Raw genomic sequence first — 15,920 nt, 5'->3', positions numbered from 1 at the left:
AGATATAGGAGTGATTCTTACTCATAAAGAGTATAAACTTGATAAAATCTTGCCAACTGAAAGATGCTGTGAAATGAAAAAAGAATTGACATCTGTAATTCACCTATTTTTTTATTTGAGACTCAGAATCATCAGTTCAGGTACCTACATCAAGTCCTGTTTTCTTCACTTTGCAGATGTGGAAACAGATGTGTTGTCCGTCTGAATGACATTCTCATTTACCGTAGTCAAAAAAATAATTGTAAGAAATAGGAAATTACATATATACATATAAACGCATATGTGTATGTGTATACATGTATATATAGCACCTCTTGCTTGACTGGTCTAAGGGCTAGCTAAAATAAGAATGTAATGATTTTACTTTACCTTTTTCAAGTCATTTTATTGTAGTTTTGGATCTGCATTTTCTTACTCTAATCTCTCCTATTCAATCCCCATTGAGAAAGTAAAAACACAAAATGAATTACAAACATGCAAAAGTGAAGTGAAGCAAATTACTGCTTTGGCTATGTCTAAAAAATAAAGAACAAGAAACTTCACTCTTAGACCACCACCTTTTAAACAGCAGTTTGTTATCATATATAAATAATTTTTGTTGATCAATTTTATGACATGTTGATATTATCAGTACTTCTAAGAACTGACTTGATCTGACTCAGAATGTTGCATGTTTCCTGCCACAGGAGGTATATAAGAGGTAATTAAGAAGGCACTTGGGAATAAACCTGGGTCTTGCTCAGTTGTGGTCTGGATTTGATATCAGCCATTCCTTCGAACTCTGACATTCTGAGAGTTTATGAGTTGAATCATCAAAAATCAGTGCTATTTAATTGAGCTCCTAAATGCCCTCCACATAGGATATTTAAGTGATACTTCAAATTACTCACTCTGTAGGCATCAATGTTGTGTTTGTGAACATTTCCCCATAACGGAACTGACGCACTACTGATAGAGCATTTCTCATGTTGTTTCATGTTATTTTTTTTTCAGATATCTACTGGTCATCTTTCAACGTTAAAAAAAAAAAAAAGATGAACAATAAGAGTAATGTCACTGAATTTATTCTCTTGGGTCTTTCTCAGAATTACCAGATTCGGATTCTGTGTTCGTCATTTTCTTATTTTGTTACATGGCTATTCTGATGGGAAATTTCATTGTCATGATCTCTATCACATGTAGCTGGCTCACTGAACAACCCATGTACTTCTTCCTGACTTACTTGTCCTTTATGGATGTTTGCTACCCCTCCACAGTGACCCCTAAACTCATCAGTGATACGTTGGCTGAATAGAAGAGTGTTTCTTATACTAATTGCCTGATCCAGCTCTTCACTATACATTTCTTTGGAGGAGAGGAGGTCTTCATACTAACAGGGATGGCCTTTGACCGATACGTGGCCGTTTGCTAACCTCTACACTATATAGCTATCATGAAAAAGGACAGGTTCAATGCACTGGTCTTGGCTGCTTGTGGTGGGAGGTTTCTGCATTCATTTGCACAACTTATCCTTGCTTTTCTTTTACCTTTATGCGGCCCCAATGAGATCACTCACTATTTCTATGACACGTATCCATTGCTGAAACTTGCCTGCATTGATACTCACAGGTTTCATCTTTTAGTGAGACCCAATTCAGGGATGATTGCATTGGTGGTTTTCATGGTTCTTATGGCTTCACATGCTATGATCTTATGTACTCTTCAGGCACATTCTTTTGAGAGCCATTAAGAATCTCTTTCCTTTTGTGGATCACATATCACTGTTGTCTTGTTCTTTGGGCCTTTACTTTTCATTTATATTATACCAGTCACCACATTCTAGGAGGATAAAATTTTGGCTCTTTTTCACACAATCACTGCTCCCATGTGTAATCCTTTGGTCTGCACTTTGAAGAATTCAGAAATGAAAAAGACCATGAAGAAAGTGTGGAACAGAAACTTATGCAAGGGAAGAAAACAAATGTTCTAAAAGGCATTGGTGCCTTTCTCTATGGCTGTTGATGCAATGACTAAGTACCAACTCATTCAGAAGAGGAGTACCAGAGGCTACTCTGTGGCTCACACGCAAATATATATATTGGCATGAGATGCAGAATTGAAGAGACCTTAGAATTCATCAGGTCCACCACATTATTCTTACTAATGAGTAAACAAGAGTGAGGATTAGCCAACTGACTTCCTGAAGGACATAGAGTTGGTTTTTACTAGACCAGAATGTGAATTCTAGTTTTCTCACTTTCTGACTTCACCCTGCTAAACCTTTCTAAATGTTGAATAATCTTGATGGCAAGTGATTTCATTGGTTAGTAAAGTTTTGTTCATATATTTTGATTTTACCAGGTTACTTAATCATACAGAAAGTGGAATAATCCACTAACTGGAATCCTTCCTTTTTAAGGGAATAGATATATTTCAAGATGAGTGGGTCTTTATGTCACTATCTTATAATTGATTCCACTTATATAGTAATTTTACTTTGCAAAGTGCTATGCATACATAATCTCATTTTACCCTCACAATAGCTCTGTAAGATAGCTGTTATTACAGTTCTCATTTCACAGATAACAGAACTGAGACAGAAAGAGATTAAGTGAATTGCCAAGGGTCACATAGCTATTAAGTATTTGAGGTTATATTTTAACACATGTCTTCTTGGCCCCAGGTTCATCACTCTATTCACTTGACAACTACCTTCTATCACTACTTATATCTTCTTGCACTTTTCTCCCCACTGAGATTGTCAGCTCTTAATGGGAAGTAGTACTAGGCAAATAGAGAGTGTTGCCCCCATTGTGGAGTCTTCTGATGCTTGTATAATCTATGGAATATATTAGATAAAAAAATGGTGTGTGTGTATGCACACACACATATACATATATACATTTACAATCCATCATCTATTCAAATATAACTACATATCTCAATATGTGTCTATCTATCTACTATGAATATGTAGAGTCAAGAAAAGTTCAATGGAATTGAATGCAATATGTATCACATTTTTGGGTCTAGATTAATATAACCTGTCCATGAAGCTTGAATTAACTGTAATTATTAGTCTTCCTTTCATTCATTATTTTTTAATGGTTGCCCTTTTTCTTTAAGAGAAAGTATGTGTATCAGTTCCCAAATATGTAATAGTTTATAGTTCTTATTATAAAATGGATTTCGTTTAAAAATGTTTTATATTTTTAAACTTTTTATTATTTAATGGGGATGCATCGACATACATACATTCATACATATATTTACTTGCATGTGGATATAAGTATATGAGCAGATTTGTATGAACATACATATTCACACGTCTGCTTTTTAATGAGAAATATTAAGGATAGAAAACATTTTTAAAAGTTAGCACAATTAGAATCAGAATATAAATACACACAATTAACTATACATGTACATATGTGTATATGTGTATAGGTGTGTGTGCATGTATTTTTGTACCTTTTCCCTTTCAGGAATACTCTTACTGTCTCTTATTCTTTTTGCTGAAAAACTTTGATTTTCTGGCTTTGATATCACGTCATTTTCAACTCAGTATTTTTAATTCCTCATTCTCAAGGTTGATATTCCTAATACATTCAAAGACTTTAGATATTGCTATAATTATCAGTTCTATGTCAAAGAAGAAAGATTATTCTCTCAGTGTACTTCTGTGTATAACTAATATTTTTGTAGCTGAATACTGTTTATAAATATGTATTTAACTATATGTAAGATATAGTTAAATATACATATATATTTAACTATATGTAAGATGCTCTGTTAAGTATTAGGGAGTTCAAAAATAAATTAAAATATGATACCCACCTTCAAAAGCATCAGTCTTATGGATAAAACAACACACATACATAATGTTTACATAATGTTTACATAAAATACACGTTGTAAATGGAATTCATTTAAATATGAAAGCACTAACATTGTGTGACGGGCAACGAAGCCTTTCTCTAGAAGGCAGGTTGTGAGCTAGTCTTCAAGGAAGCCAGGAAGAGGTGGAAAATTTCAGTCATACAAGAAAATGAGTAAAAATGGTATGAAGACATGAAATTATTTGCTGTGATTAAATAAAAAACAAAAAGACTAGTGTAACTGGATCATAGTGTATGAGGAGGAAAGCAAATTGTGAAAACATTGTAAGGGCAGGAAAGGACCATAGCTTGAAAGGTTTTAAATTGATAGCACAGGGGGAGGAGCCAAGATGGCGGAGTAGAAAGGCACACATATGCTAGCTCCGAACACACAGCCCATAAAATATCTGTGGAGAAGAACTCCCAGTGAATTCTGGAGCAGCAGAGGCCACAGAACAACAGAGTGGAGGAGATTTCTGTTCCAGAGAGACCTGAAGGCCTGATGCAGAGGGTCCGTCGAGCACCAGACCTGGAGCAGAGCCCAGCCCTGCCTTGGCCGCGCAGCACCAAAAGGAGCAGATCTCAGCAGACTTCAGGGACGGAATCTCCAGCGGCCGCGCAGGTCCCTCCACCCACAGGTTACAAGGGTCGGTGAGAGAGTCTTTTTGGGTGGCCAACAGGGGAGTGGGGTGTCCCCGTGGCTCGGGCCCCCTCGGGAAGCAGCAGCGGGGGCAGTGGTGGATAGGGGCTTCCAAAGCAGGCAGGAGCTTGGATCCATTGTTGAAGGTCTCTGCATACACCCCCTGAGGGAACTGAGTCCCGTGTGGCGGCCCTGCCCCCACCTGAGCACCTGAACTTAATCTCACACTGAAGAGCAGCCCTGCCCCAGCCCAAAGCCCTGAGGCTGGGAAGCAGCATTTGAATCTCAGACCCCAAGTGCTGGCTGGGCAGATGTGGAGGCGAGGTGAGGGTGGAAAGAAAACTCAGAAGTCAAGTCACTGGCTGGGAAAATGCCAAGAAAAGGGGAAAAAAATAAGACTATAGAAGGTTACTTTCTTGGTGTACAGATAATTCCTCCCTTCCTTTCAGATGAGGAAGAACAATACTTACCATCAGGGAAAGACACAGAAGTCAAGGCTTCTGAATCCCACACATCCACAATAAATATACCATGGGCTGAGGCCATGGAAGAGCTCAAAAAGGATTTTGAAAATCAAGTTAGAGAGGTGGAGGAAAAACTGGGAAGAGAAATGAGAGAGATGAAAGAAAAGCATGAAAAGTAGGTCAACAACTTGCTAATGGAGACCCAAAAAATGCTGAAGAAAATAACACCTTGAAAAATAGGCTAACTCAATTGGCAAAAGAGGTTCAAAAAGCCAGTGAGGAGAAGAATGCTTTCAAAAGCAGAATGAGCCAAATGGAAAAGGAGGTTCAAAAGCTCACTGAAGAAAATAGTTCTTTCAAAATTAGAATGGACCAGATGGAGGCTAATGACTTTATGAGAAACCAAGAAATCACAAAACAAAACCAAAAGAATGAAAAAATGGAAGATAATGTAAATTGATAGCACAGCATTTTATATTTAATTTTAGAGCTAACAGGTATTCTGAGTGGTATATGATTTGGGAAGATGTGTGCTTTTGGAAAAATATTTTTGTATCTTAGTTAATGAGAGTGTAGAGAGACTTGAGGCAGAGATATGAACAAAAAGATATTGTGATAGTTCAGAAACAATGTGATGAGGGATCAAGTAGGCAGCAATATTTGTGGTGAGGAGCTCACACATGTGGGGAGTGTTACAGGATAAAGGAAGGAAATAAAAAGCGTTTATTAATTGCCTTATATTGAGGCACTGAGCTTAGTACTTTAAAGATACTGTTTTATTTGACAAGGTAGAAATGACAAGAACTACAAAAAGACTGCATATGTGGGATGAGTGTGAATGAGTAATTAAGTTAGTGAGTCTTGGTCACTCAGAAATAACTGTGGATTTTGGAAGACAGGAATTTTGTGGTGAAAGATAATATGTTGCTGTGGATGGGGCCAATATGACAGAGTAGATGTAGAGATCTGTTATAGCTCTTCCCCCCTCCCCAATTCCTCAAATAACCTGTAAAAAATGACTCTGACCAAATTCTAGAGCAGCAGAAGCCACCGAATGACAGACTGAAGCAGATTTCCATCATAAGACAATCTGGAAGGTCAATGGGAAGAGTGTACCCCAACAGGCTGGGAGTGGAGCACAGTTCAGCATGAGCTTTTCCAGCTTGGATGGAGCTGGACCAAGCCTTAGGGGACTGAGTTGCTGGTGGCTGCTGCGGTATCCTAACTTCTCCACTTACAAATGCCACAGACAGCTTGGAAGGTTAATTGGAAGTTTCTCTCACCTGGCTGAGAGGGGAGAGTGGTCCGGCTCCAGTCCCAGTCCAAACCGAGCCCCAGCCCAGGACCCAGCCCCAAAGTCGTGGCAGTCACTTGAAACAGAGGCTGCTTCTGCAACCCTCCACTTAACAAAGAGCTCAAAAAAGTAATTGGCTGGGAAAATTGGCAAATGGGGGGGAGGGGGGAGGAGAAACAGGTTATAAATTCTTGCTTCTTCAGTGAAGAGATATTTTCTTAAATCATTGGTGATGAGAAAGATCAAAACATACAACCAGGAGAAGACAATAGAACCAAAGCTACTGTATCCAAATCCTCCGAGAAAAAAATATGAATTGTATCATAAAAAGAATTGGATAGGGCTCATTTTTTGCCAATTTTTCAAAATAGTCTATACAGTTTGGAATTAACTGTTAATTAAATGTTTGATAGAATTTGCTTGCATATCCATCTGGCCCTGTAAATATTTTCCAAGGGAGATGGTTAATGACTTGTTCAATTTATTTTTCTGAGATGGGCTTATTTAAGTATTTAACTTTCTCTTCAGTTAATCTGGACAATTTATGTTTTTTATTAATCTTCCTCCATCTCATTTAGACTGCCAAATTTATGGGCATATATTTGGCAAAGTAATTTCCAATTACTGTTTTAATTTCCTCCTAGGAGTTGATTTCACAAGTTTAATTGTTTCATATTAGTACTTTGGCTTTCTTCTTTCTTTTCTGAAATCAAATTGACCAAGATTTATCAATTTTCTTTCTTTATTTGTTTGTTTATTTATTTATTTAACTTTTAACATTCATTTTCACAAAATTTTGGGTTCCACATTTTCTCCTCTTATGTCCCCTCCCCCCACCCCAAAACACCGAGCCTTCTAATTGCCCCTGTGTGCTAATCTGCCCTCTCCTCTATCATCCTTCTCTGCCCTTGTCTCCATCCTATACCCCTTTACCTGCATTTCTTATTTCCTAGTAGCAAGAACAGTACTCGACAGTTGTTCCTAAAACTTTGAGTTCCAACTTCTCTTCCTCCCTCCCTCCCCACCCATTCCCTTTGGAAGGCAAGCAATTTAATATAGGCCAAATCTGTGTAGTTTGGCAAATGACTTCCGTAATAGTAGTCTTGTGTAAGAACTAATTATATTTCCCTCCATCCTTTCCTGTCCCCCATTACTTCTGTTCTCTCTTTTGATCCTGTCCCTTCCCATGAGTGTTGACCTCAAATTGCTCCCTCCTCCCCATGCCCTCCCTTCCATCATCCCCCCCACCCTGCTTATCCCCTTATCCCCCACTTTCCTGTATTATAAGATAGGTTTTCATACCAAAATGAGTGTGTATTTTATTCCTTCCTTTAGTGGAATGTGATGAGAGTAAACTTCATATTTTTCTTTCACCTCCCCTCTTTGTCCCTCCACTAATAAGCCTTTTCTTGCCTCTTTTATGAGAGATCATTTGCCCCATTCCATTTCTCCCTTTCTCCTCCCAATATATTTCTCTCTCACTGCTTGATTTCATTTTTTAAAGATATGATCCCATCCTCTTCAATTCACTCTGTGCACTCTGTCTCTATGTGTGTGCATGTGCGTGTGCATGTGTGTGTGTGTAATCCCACCCAGTACCCAGATACTGAATAGTTTCAAGAGTTACAAATATTGTCTTTACATGTAGGAATGTAAACAGTTCAACTTTAGTAAAGTCCCTTATGACTTCTCTTTGGTATTTACTTTTTAATGCTTCTCTTGATTCTTGTGTTTGAAAGTCAAATTTTCTTTTCAGCTCTGTTCTTTTCATCCAGAATGCTTGAAAGTCCTCTATTTCATTGAAAGACCATTTTTCCCCTGAAGTATTCTACTCAGTTTTGCTGGGTAGGTGATTCTTGGTTTTAGTCCTAGTTCCTTGGACTTCTGGAATATGGTATTCCACGTCCCCTTCCATCCCTTAATGTAGAAGCTGCTAGATCTTGTGTTATCCTGATTGTATTTCCACAATACTTGAATTGTTTCTTTCTAGCTGCTGGCAATATTTTCTCCTTGACCTGGGAACTCTGGAATTTGGCCACAACGTTCCTAGGAGTTTCTCTTTTTGGATCTCTTTCAGGCGTTGATCTGTGGATTCCTTGAATACTTATTTTGCCCTCTGGTTCTACAATCTCAGGGCAGTTTTCCCTGACAATTTCATGAAAGATGATGTCTAGGCTCTTTTTTGGATCATGGCTTTCAGGTAGGCCCGTAATTTTTAAATTGTCTCTCCTGGATCTCTTTTCCAGGTCAGTTGTTTTTCCAATGAGATATTTCACATTATCTTCCATTTTTTCATTCTTTTGGTTTTGTTTTGTGATTTCTTGGTTTCTCATAAAGTCATTAGCCTCCATCTGTTCCATTCTAATTTTGAAAGAACTATTTTCTTCAGTGAGCTTTTGAACCTCCTTTTCCATTTGGCTCATTCTGCTTTTGAAAGCATTCTTCTCCTCACTGGCTTTTTGAACCTCTTTTGCCAATTGAGTTAGCCTATTTTTCAAGGTGTTATTTTCTTCAGCATTTTTTTGGGTCTCCTTTAGCAGGGTGTTTACTTGTTTTTCATGCTTTGTTTGCATGTCACTCATTTCTCTTCCCAGTTTTTCCTTCACTTCTCTAACTTGATTTTCAAAATCCTTTTTGAGCTCTTCCATGGCCTGAGCCCATTGAGTGGGCTGGGATATAGAAGCCTTGACTTCTGTGTCATTCCCTAATGGTAAGCATTGTTCTTCCTCATCAGAAAGTAAGGGAGGAAATGCCTGTTCACCAAGAAAGTAACCTTCTATAGTCTTATTTTTTTCCCCTTTTCTTGGCATTTTCCCAGCCAGTGACTTGACTTCTGAGTGTCCTCTCCACCCCCACCACGCCTCCAGATCTGCCCAGCCAGCACTTGGGGTCTGAGATTCAAATGCTGCTTCCCAGCCTCAGGGCTTTGGGTGGGGACAGGGCTGCTATTCAGTGTGAGATTAAGTTCAGGTGCTCAGGTGAGGGCAGGGCAGCCTCACGGGCTCAGTTCCCTCAGGGAGTTTATGTAGAGACCTTCAACAGTGGATCCGGGCTCCCGCCTGCCTGGGGAGCCCCTGTCTGCTCCCAACTCCGTTGGTGCCTCCCGAGGGGGCCTGAGTTGTGGGGGCACCCCACACTCTTCTCGACCCACTGAAGAGACCCTCTCACCGACCCTTGTCACCTGTGGGTGGGGGACCGGTGCAGCTGCTGGAGATTCCATCCCTGAAGCCTGCCGGATCCACTCCTTTCCGCGCCATGCTGCCAAGGCAGGGTTGGGCTGTGCTCCAGGTCTGGGGCACGAGGGACCTTTTGGGAGAGGTTTCCAGGCTCTCTGGACAAGAAATCTCCAGAGATTGTTCTGCAGCTTCTGCTTCTCCAGAATTCGCCGGTGGTTCTTTCTTTATGGATATTTTATGGGCAGTGGGTTCAGAGGTAGCATATGTGCGTCTTTCTACTCTGCCATCTTGGCTCCGATTTATCAATTTTGTTGCTTTCTTCATAAAACCAACTCTTAGTTTTATTTTTTAGATCAGTGGTTTTCCTTTTTATTATTGATTTATTTGTTTTCCGCTTTCTACAATTACTTCCTTAAGTGTTAGATTTTCTCCCCCTCCCTACCTCCTTCCTCCCCGAGATGGTGTGCAATCTTACGTGAATTCTACACATACATTCTTATTAAACACATTTTCATATTAGTCATGTTGCATAGCAGAATTAAAATGAATGGGACAAACCGTGAGAGAAATCAAAACAAAGTAAAACGTAACAGAAGAGAGCATATTCTGTGATCCAATTCCATAGTTCTTTCTCTAGAGGTAGATGGCATTTTGCCACAAGAGTTTGTTGGGAATGTTTTAGGTCCTTGCATTTCTGTGAAAGTCTAGGTCTACCAGAAAAATTCCTCACAAACTGTGGTTGTTACTGTGTACAACGTTCTCCTGGTTCTGTTCCTTTCATTCAGAATCACTTCAGAGAAGTCCTTCCAGGCCTCTCTGCAGTATTCCTATTCATCATTTCCTATAGCGCAATAGTATTCCATTACATTCATATACCACAACTTGTTCAGCCATTCCCCAATGGATGAACGTCCCCTTGATTTCCAGTTCTTAGCGACCACAATGAGAGCTGCTATAAATATGTTTGTACATATGGAACACTTTCCCATTTTCATGATCTTTTTGTCTTACAGTTCAAGAAGCAATATTGTTGGGTCTAAGAGCATACACATTTTTGTAGCCCTTTGGGCACAGTACCAAATTATTCCAACAACAATGAATTAGTGTTCCAACTCTCCCACATCTTCTTCGACATTTATCATCTTCCTGTTTAGTCATGTTAGCCAATCTGATAGTTATTTTGATTTGAATCTCTTGCGTCAATAGTGATTTAGAGAATTTTTTCATATGATTATTCATAGCTTTAATTTATTCCTCTGAAAACTACCTGTTCATATCCTTTGACAAATTATCAATTCTGGAATGAATTGTAGTCTTGTAAATTTGACTCAGTTCTCTATATATTCTAGAAATAAGGCCTTTATCACCTACACTAGTTTCAACAAATCTTTTTCAGTTTTCTGGTTCCCTCCTTATCTTGGTTGCATTGGGTTTCCATTTTACAATGTTCTCTATCTCTTGTTTGATCATCAATTTCTCCATTCTCCACAAATCCGACAAATACACTATTCTTTGCTCCCCTAATTTGTTTATAGTATCAGACTTAATACCTAGATTATGTGTCCATTTGGACTTTATTCTTGTGTACCGTGTCAGGCATTTTTCTATATGCCCAATTTTCGCCACACTGTTATTCAATTTTCCCAGCAGTTTTAGTCAAACAGTGAATTCTTATCCAGAAGCTGGGATCCTTGGGTTTATCAAACAGTAAATTGCTATAACCATTGACTACTGTCTCTTGAGTACCTAACTTATTCCACCGGTATACCCCTCTATTTCTTATCCAGTACCAAGTAATATTGATGACTACTGTTTTATAATACAATTTGAGATCAAGTAGGGCTAAGCCACCTTGCCTAGCATTTCTTTTCATTGACTTCCCTGATATTCTGAAATTTTTGTTCTTCCAGATGAATTTTCTTATTATTTTTTTTTCTATCTCTAGAGAAAAATTATCTGGTAGTTTAACTGGTATGGCACTGATTAAGTAAATTATTTTAGGTAGTATTGTCGTTTTTATTATATTAGCTTGACCTACCCATGAGCAGCTGATGTTTTTCCACTTATTTACATCTGACTTTATTTGTGTGAAAAGTGTTTTGTAATTGTGTTCATATCATTCTTGGATTTCCTTTGGCAGTTAGACCTCCAGATACTTGAATCAGTAAACACCCCAACATATACAGGAGGGCTTATAACAGCAAGTTCTTAGATCTGCATTCATGACAGTAAAACAATTTTCAAGGGATTAATAATCACTTTAATCCAGCACAGTTATCAGAGAAAATCAAAGTCAAATTTTCAGAGAAATCAAAAAATAAAGCAACAGATCGGGCTTCCAAACTGTCTGACCACTAACATGCATTCATATTTGCCAGAGAGGGAAGCAACAGCATCGGAGTTTTTAACAAAGCCGGAGGGAGGGGGGTGTGTTTTTAGTGCCTTCTTAGTTTGTCATCTGGAACACAGACTCTTTTCCAAAAACTAAGACCCCAAAGTAAAATTCACACTCAAAGTATTTGTACACTTCTTAGAGCCAGAGGACATAACCCTCTGACCTAATGCCTCAATAAAAAAAAGGTACTTGGGACCCTTCTAGAAAACAACTTCCCTAATCTAGCTTCCTACAATGGGCAGTCCTAACAATGGGTGGGAAAGATGCTCTCCAATAACATTAATCAATCAGAGGAACTTTCAGTAAAATGAAAACAGCAAAAGATTCAAATTTGATTACCATTACAATATTTTATAGTATCTATCATTGCTTTAAAAATGATAGCTCTTTCTATCTCTTGCCTTTGGGCTTTGTTAGTAATATATAGAAGTACAGATGATGTATGTGGCTTTTTTATTAACAACTTTGCCAAAGTTGTTAATTATTTCAAGTAGTTTTTTTTTTTTATTTGGTTCTCTAAGATTCTCTGAGTATGTCATATCATCTGCGAAAAGTGATAACTTAGTTTCAATTTTGCCTCTTCTAATACCTTCAATTTATATTTTTCTGTTATTTCTAAAACTAACACTTTTAGTACAATATGGAACAACAGTAGTGAAAATGGCCATCTTTGCTTCACCTCTGACCTTACTGGAAATGTTACTAGCTTATCACCATTTCATATAATGCTTGCTGATGGTTTTAAGTAGATACTGCTTATTATTTCATAAAAGGCTCAATTTATTCCTATGCTCTCCAGTGTTTTCAGTAAGAATGGGTGTTGTATTTTCTCAAAAGCTTTTGCTGCATCTAGTGCGATAATCATATGGTTTCTATTAGTTTTACTGTTGATTTGATCAATAATGTTAATAGTTTTCCTAATAGTGAACCAGCCCTGCATTCCTTCTATATATGCTACCTGACCATAATGTATTATTCTCATCATAAGTTGCTATATTCTTTTTGCTAATATATTATTTAAAATTTTACAGTTATGTTCATTAGAGAAATTGGTCTACAATTTTCTTTCTCTTTTATGGCTCTTCCTGAATTAGTTATCAAAAGAATATTTGCATCATAAAAAGAATTTGGTAGGACTCCTTCTTCACTAATTTTCCCGAATAGTCTGTATAGTATTTCAACTAATAGTTCTTTAAATGTTTGATAGAATTAAATTTTAAATCCATCTATTCCTGGAGATTTTTTCCTGGGGAGTGGCTTCTTCAATTTCTTTTTCTCAGATGGGGTTATTTAAGCATTCAGCTTCCTCTTCTGTTAAACTGGGCAATTTATACATTTTTTAAAAATATTCATCCATCTTCCTTAAGTTGCCAAATTTATGTGCATACAGTTGGACAAAATATTTTCTAATATTTTTTTAATTTTTGCATCGTTTGAGGTGAGTTCATCCTTTCCATTTTTGATATAGATAATTTGGTTTTCTTCTCTCTTTTTAAAATCTAATGGACCAAAGATTTATCCATTCTATTGTGTTTTTATAAAAACACCTTTTAGTTTTATTTATTAGTTCAATATTTTTTAACATTTCAATTTGATTAGTCTCTTCTTTGGTTTTTAGTATTTCTAATTTGGCTTTTACTTGGAGATTTTAAATTTTTTTCTTTTTCTATCTTTTTCGTCTGCATGCTCAATTCATTGATCTCCTCTTTCTCTATTTAATTCATGGAGGCATTCCATGATATATAACGTACCCTAAGAATTTCTTTTCAGCATCCTATCAGTTTCAGTAGGTTGTCTCATTATTGTCATTTTCTTGACTGAATTTTTTGGTTGTTTCTATGACTTGTTATTTAACCCATTCATTCTTTAGGATTAGATTATTTAGTTTCCACTTAATGTTTGGTTTATCTTCCCATGGCCTTTTATTACATATAATTTTCTTGCATTATGATCTGAGAAGGATGCGTTGACTATCTCTTATCTTTATGCACTGGATTGTGAGGTTTTTATGTCCTAGTACATAGTCAATTTTTGTATATGTGTCATGAATTACTGAGAAAAAGTTATATTCTTCTCTATCCCCATTCAGTTTTCTCCACAGATCCATCATATCGATCTTATGGAGAGTTCTATTCACCTTCTTCACTTCTTCCTTGTTGATTTTGAGGTCATATTTATCAAGTTCAGAGAGGGGGAGGTTGAAGTCCCCCACTAGTACAGTTTTGCTGTCTTTTTCTTCCTGTATGTCCCTTAACTTCTCTAAAATGATGGATGCTGTATCACTTGATGCACATATGTTTAGTAATGATATTGTTTCGTTGTCTATGGAGCCTTTTAGCAGGATATAATTGTCTTCCTTATCTCTTTTGGTTAGATACGTTTCTGCTTTTGCTTTGTCTGAGATTATGGTTGCTACCCCTGCTTTCTTAATATATCAGTTGAATTATAATATTTTCTGCTCCAAACTTTTCCCTTTATCCTGTATGTATCACCCTTTTTCAAATGTGTTTCTTGTAAATTGCTTATTGTTGGATTATAGTTCTTAATCAGTTCTGTTGTCTGCCTCCATTTCATGGAGAGTTAATCCCATTCACATTCACATTTATGATAACTATCTGTATCTTTCTCTCCATCCTATTTCCCCGCATTTATGTTTATAGTTCTCCCTTCTCCTTTAGCCTCTACAATAGTTTTAATTTTTGACTACTGCCTCTCTTAGTCTTCCCTGCTTTCTATCAGCTACCATTCATTTTATTCCTTTTTTCTCTTACTACATCTTCCTTCCCTTTTAACCTCCTCTCCCTTTTCTTTTCCCCTTCCCATCCTTCATCCTATAAGTTAATTTAGGTTTCTGTACTTAAATGAATTTGTTTTTCCCTCCTTGAATCAAATCAAATGAGAGTAAATCTCAAACAGTACTCATCTTCCTCCTCTTTTTCCCTCTACTTTAATATGTTTTTGTGCCTCCTCCTATGATGTAATTTACCTTTTTCTTGCTCCTGCTTTTCACATCCCCAATTGCAATGACTTCACACCCTTTAATCACATTGTTTATCATCATATCAGTTAATTTATTCCCACTACCTATCCCTTTTATATATTTCAATAAATATACAATTTTTCAATATTAACAAGTATCTTCCTTCCTTATGAGGACATAAACAGTTTGCCCATATTGAATAACTAGTTTCTTTCACTGTATAACTTTCCATGACACTCATTAGACTTGTATTTGAAGATCAAATTTTGTACTGAGCTCTGTTTTTTTCATCAAGAAGAACTAGAAATCCCCTATTTCATTGAATGAACATCTCCTTGCCTGAAATACTATACTCAAATTTGCTGGGTAATTGATCCTTTGTTGTAGTCTGAGCTACTTTGCCTTACAGAATATCATATTCTAATCCCTCCAGTCCTTTAGTGTTGAACTTTCAAGGTCTTGTGTGACCCTGACAGTAGTTCTTCCATGTTTAAATTGCTTCTTTATGGCTGTTTGCAGTATTTCCACCTTTACTTGATAGTTCTGGAATTTGTCAACAATATTTCTTGGAGTTTTCAATTTGGGAATTCTTTCAGGGGGCAATAGGTGTATTTTTTCAATGACTAGTTTGTCCTCTTGATCTAGGACCTCAGGGTAATTTTCCCTCATAATTTCTTGGAATATATTGTCCAGGCTCTTTTTTTCGCCATGACTTTCTGGTACACCAATAATTCTCCCGTTGTCTCTCCTGAATCTATTTTTCTGGTCCATTGATTTTACAATGAGATATTTTCCATTTTCGTCTATTTTTTCATTGTTTATACTCTGTTTGACTGATTCTTGATGTCTCACAGAGGTATTAGCTTCTCCTTGCCCATTCTAAGTTTTAATATATTGCTTCCTTCAGTTAACTTTTGCAACTCCTTTTCCATTTTGCCAGTTGTTCCTTTTAAGGAGTCAATTTCTCCAGTTAGGTTTTGTATTTTCTTTTCCTTTTGTCCAGTTGTTCCAGGTAGGTTTTGTATCTTCTCATTCATTTGCACAATTTTTCTTTTAAATTCTTCCATGAATTCTTTTTTTTTCATATTTTTAAAATCTCTGGTCAATGTTTCTT

The 15,920-nt window shown here is 37.1% G+C and overlaps 1 pseudogene; it reads left to right on the top strand.

Moving 5' to 3' along the window:
- The first annotated feature begins 1,034 nt into the window (after positions 1-1,034).
- Positions 1,035-1,969, top strand: LOC140516783 (olfactory receptor 4P4-like; annotated as a pseudogene).
- Positions 1,970-15,920: the final 13,951 nt, after the last annotated feature.

The sequence above is a fragment of the Notamacropus eugenii genome, chromosome Y (assembly GCF_028372415.1).
Source record: "Notamacropus eugenii isolate mMacEug1 chromosome Y, mMacEug1.pri_v2, whole genome shotgun sequence".
NCBI classification, from domain to species: Eukaryota; Metazoa; Chordata; class Mammalia; order Diprotodontia; family Macropodidae; genus Notamacropus; species Notamacropus eugenii.
The sequence above is the reverse complement of the archived record's forward strand: the minus strand, read 5'-3'. Positions and strand labels throughout refer to the sequence as shown.